This window comes from Spinacia oleracea, chromosome 3 (genome assembly GCF_020520425.1).
Source record: "Spinacia oleracea cultivar Varoflay chromosome 3, BTI_SOV_V1, whole genome shotgun sequence".
Lineage (NCBI taxonomy): Eukaryota > Viridiplantae > Streptophyta > Magnoliopsida > Caryophyllales > Amaranthaceae > Spinacia > Spinacia oleracea.
This window is the reverse complement of record NC_079489.1, coordinates 109,592,068-109,597,150: the sequence shown is the minus strand read 5'-3', so window position 1 is coordinate 109,597,150 and position 5,083 is coordinate 109,592,068. Positions and strand designations below refer to the sequence as shown.

The 5,083-nt window shown below is 36.9% G+C and overlaps 1 long non-coding RNA gene across 1 annotated transcript; it reads right to left on the bottom strand.

The window, feature by feature from the left end:
* Positions 1 to 1,064: 1,064 nt before the first annotated feature.
* On the bottom strand, positions 1,065 to 4,570 carry LOC130470466 (uncharacterized). Its single transcript, XR_008930866.1, has 5 exons — positions 4,366 to 4,570; positions 2,990 to 3,122; positions 2,109 to 2,242; positions 1,719 to 1,795; positions 1,065 to 1,633 (listed from the first exon to the last, which is right to left on the bottom strand). It is a non-coding gene; the product is annotated as an uncharacterized lncRNA (long non-coding RNA).
* Positions 4,571 to 5,083: the final 513 nt, after the last annotated feature.

Genomic DNA, 5,083 nt, shown 5'->3' with positions numbered 1-5,083 from the left:
ATTCGATAATTCTAAATGATAGGCTTTGGTTTGAAAAGAGTTTGTTTTGTTCTCTTTTGGATGTTCTTTGCTACATTAATTCTCTTTGGTGCACTTCATTCCCTCGAATAAGCTATGCTAAGAGTTAAAAGGATTGTTAAAAGAACAAAAATATTGTGATTTATGTTTTGAGTCCAATAAGTGGTGCACTGGAGCCCATAAGGAGAAAGCCTAAGTGTCAAGTTCGAGACAATAAGTGGCGCCAGTAAGCCCACAAGGCATAATAAGCCTATTAAAATTTACAAAACGAAAAGAAAGAGTCAATAAGTGGTAAATACCACAAGTCAATGAGAAAGTCGGTTAGTTTAGATGATTCAGTGGGAGCTTGAAGATTTATTAAGTAAAGTTTTCCCTACTAATGATGAATGTCATTGCGGCTCAAGAATCGAGACTCTAGACCCATTACTCAAATTCCTTAATCTTACAATCCAAGATTCTCTTAGCAAAAGTCAAGTTTGGTGGAGTCAATATGCATTTTAAGTGGTCGTGATCATATTTATCAATTTGAGAATAATTTTTGACTTTTGGATTCCTTTGTGAACCTAATTGATGATGCGATGCTTTTATTGTGTTTCTCTTGCACCTTAGATTAGTCTCCCCCATATTCATAACTTGTGGATGCATCCTGGTGAAAGTAATGCTTTGAAAGCTTGTTTGAATCGACCGTGTTTGATGAACTATGCTTGATGAGATGACTTTGGGCGAAATGTCAGTGCTTAATAAGAGTTCACTACTACAAAAAAAGGGAATAGAGAACTGTTGAAATAGGCTTTAGAGGACGCCTGAGGACCGTTCTCCTGCTAAGCGATCTCTATAGTTTAGAGGACAGTCGGAATAGGCGTTCTATATACATATGAATAGAGTAGGGCGGTCTTAGTTAACCGTCCTCTATTCCCTTCCTTAAATCAGAAAATACAGAAGGAATAGAGAACGGTTGAGACACTTAACTGTTATGTATTTATTGAAATAGAGGACAACTGGCTTAGATAGGCGTACTCTATTCCTTCTTTTTTACGTAAAGATAGAGGACGATTTTCTTAGATAACCATCCTCTATTCCATCTTTTTTTTTATAAAAAAAATATATATATATATTACAAATTCTAATTCTATATATATTACAAATAATGGCCAAATCAGCTCTAATTCTAATTCTAAAACCGTCCTCTATATATTACAATTAGAATTTCAGAATTAGATAACCGTCCTCTGCAGTAGCTTTAGTAACGCAAGGGAATCAGTTTCAACCTCAAGGGAGCGGTAGCCTGCTTCATAAGCATACTCATGCCAAAACCGTACTGCTTCAGCTTCAGCTTGAAGAGCTGGTAGAGCAGCATCAATCCTCATGCCTGCAGCCATTAGCACGTCACCTACTTTGTCTCGGACCACCATACCCAACCCTGTCATTCTCACCGATGTAGCAGCGTCTGTGTTCAGCTTGTATGGAGTAGTTAGCGGGCCCTTCCACCGGCTGCTAGTTTGCTCACTCACAGGAGAAGGGGCGAGCTCTCGTGTATTAGTTGCTTCATGTTCACCAAGCATGCCAAGGGTTCTTGAGCAGCTAGCATTGGGTCAGTATTAAGTTGAACTGGCAGCTTATTGAAGCAAAGAATACCATCAGAAGAACAGAGTAATATTGGAAAAGGCGGTAATAACCTACATTCGTAATTTAGTACTTACCCAACTCTTAGAAGAATATCCCATTCAGGAAACTGCTCGCCATTGCTATTACAAAAGCGGGAAACAGTGAGAGCTAACTGTCAAAAAAAAAAATGTGAGGAAATAAATCACTTCATAAAAGGTTTCTGTCTTGCATTTCATTTTATCAAATCTCGCTGAGTCATTGTGAAGTTATGGAGGAAAAAAAATTGATGGCAAACCATTGTTTGTTTGTTTGCTACAGGGCTCACAACTTAAAATGATTACTAAAGGAAACCATGTTACAACTAACAACTCAGCAAATATATTTATATAGTAAGCTAGCAAGACAAACACAGACACCAATCTTTGCACATTTTCGGCATCTGAAAATTCACACTCATGAAGTAAATCAGAATAAGAGGAAGCTACCTTTTCTCCGCTATCATTGCCGAAACCCTGATTTCAAGCCCAACAAATTTTGCCTCGGGGGTAAGAGGTATCTTTTCGTAGCTCAAAAATCGGATCTATTGTACGTCATATCAGAAGAATCCAAAATCATGTACCTAAAGTAAAACAACAAGAGTACAAGTGTTACTAACAAAGTCACCAAAACCAGCAAAATCTCACCCATTTTCCAGAGCCACAATAGAATAAGTGGTAATAAAACATGAAGAAAAAAAATCTCCATCCTCCAATATCATCAATTACAAGTTGCAACACCTTAAATCATTCAATGAAAGCAAACATATGCAACAGAAAAAAAACACAAAAACTCAACTCTTAGCATCCCATCAGCAATTAAAAGTATTTTGTCTTTAACAACAACCACGATCATTTTAGCTATATAGATAACATAAGGACCCCTTGCAAGAATTTTCCCCTTTATTTCTTCGCTAATAAATTTTAAAATAATTCCACGTGGCATGTAATACTCATGTGATGTATGTGGGTGAATGGAATCAAGTGGTTATCTGTAACATGGAAGTTCGAGATATGGCTGGTATACACTTCAATAGCATCACAATATAGGAGCTGAAATTTGAGCCTCAAGGATGCGAAGTAGAACTTGTGATATGTTTTGTGTTAACTTTAATGATAGTTAGTTGTTATCTCTTAACACTATAATGAGTGAAACCACAAGTATACTTAGAAAACTGCACACTGAGTGTTTAATGGTAAAACCTAGGCTGTGGGATGAAAGCAAGGCAAACCTCACTTTTTACCATGTCTCATTGCATATATTGTACTTTTGAAAAGCTTACAGTTGAAATAAAATTTGAAGATCTAGTGGTGGAGTGATTTCACTTAACTGTTCCCACAACTAGAGGAACTTCAGTATCTGAATTCAACCAACAACTAATTCTTCTGAAAAAACCGAATCAAAGGCACCTTTATATCACTAGGTGAGGACTTTGCGGACTTGACATCAAGGCCTTAGTAGACCTGCATCATCCAAAAAAGGGGAAGAGAAAATCAGCAGCTGGTAATAAAACATAGCATAAAATCAAACTATCATTAAGTGATCAACGACGAAAAGATGTCGGCCATAAGACACTGATTAGCGGGTGTTACAGATGTAGAAGAAGCTCCAACTACAAGAGAGAGGTGCAATGGGAAGCCATGACAATAATACCACCAAAATAAATATATGCACAAGGCAATAAAGGCAAAACAAAATCATACATCACATATCAGCATCAAAGTTCAGTAAGTGGGATTGTCGAGAAAATACCATTGATCTAAAGATGCATTTTTAACTTGGAAAAGACTATAGATCACTGTAAATTCAATATTATTTCACTCACTTCATTTTTCTTTTCCCCCCTATTTCTATCTCTTAATCCCTGGAGCCTGCTTGTGTAGGGTATCAACCATGGCTACTACTCCAAACCAAGACATCTATTACCCTACCCCCTCTTTTTTTCTGTAACTGATAAATTTCAACTTTATTCTTCCCCAAACATGTTAACTAAAAGAAAATCAGTTTCTTTTTTTGTAAAATAGAAATTTTATTACCAAGATGAAGTAAAACAAGTAATATCCAAACAACGAAACAAATCCCACATTTTAAGGTGCACAAACCGCAACCTTGGAAACAAAAAAACCCAAAAGCAAAACTACAAAGAACAACAGCAACAACCAACGCCAACAGCAACAGCAAAAGAACGCTGCAACCAGTACGACGAACTGAAATAGGCCACCAGAACACCAGACCTGACCTGCAGCATCCCTCTGCACCTGACCAGCACCTGCCAACCTAAACCAGACCAGCATGCAGCCTGAACCAGAGTAGCCCAAGAGCCTGAACCAGAGCACCCAACAGAACCAAGGACAGCAGGACATCAGCTAGCAGAGCACCCTCACCAACAACTAAAGCAGATGGAGATCAACACTCACAACAACACAAAACAAAAGCACAACCAGACTACAGCAACAGTACAAAACAGCAACGCAACACAGAAGGCAAAAAGAAAATCAGTTTTATTAGACTAGAAGTTCGTAATCCATTCTTCGTCAAGCAATTCGACTATAATTCTACCAAATATTTAATACGTATAAGGAGTTTACCACAGAAATTCCTTACTCTTTTCTAATTTTGCAATTAACAAGGTAGAATTCTTTAATTCACAATTCTAGGTTATTAGTTGAATTAATAGTATGAAAAAACAAAATTAACCACACTAACCTCAGAATTTGGAAGCCGGCACCCACCGAAGGTTGGGAAGCAGTCGGAAGGCGGCCGGTGCAACAGAGCGGTGGTGTAGATGTGTAGCGGCGACTCTGCGTGCGTGGACAGCTGCTTAATTTTGTGGGTTTTTGCGGGAGTATCAATCTATCATGCTTCAGTAGGTTGAGGGTTTTAATTGAATAAGCATAACAAATTAATTTAAGTAAAAATATTTTTTTGTTTTTTTTTTCCTTTTAAATTGTTTAACTTTTTTTTTTGATGCAAAAAAAATGGTTTAATTTTGTTTAAGTGAGGATACACGTCTTTACTCAAATAAAAAAAGAAGTTTTTTTTTTTTTTTTGTAAAATAATTTTGTAAAAGAATACAAGTCGGTTATATTGGACACAACTTTCTATTACATTAAGTATTTAAATTTAATTAATTATTCCAATATAGAATACAAGACGGTTAGGTAAGGTGACCGTTCTCTATTCTTTTCTTCACACAACTGTTATGGGAGAAATGCGTTCTCTATACTCCTATAAAACGTTTAACAAACTTAACAGTTCTCTATTTAGCGTTTTCTATTCCCTATTTTGTAGTAGTGGTTATGGGTTAAACTTGTTGGAAACCCTTGCGAGATCTCACTCGCCCTCTTGAGCGATCTTGGGGTTTAAAGGGCTTGTTGCATGTGCTTAAATGCAACCGTGATTCCTACAACAGTGAGTTACTGTA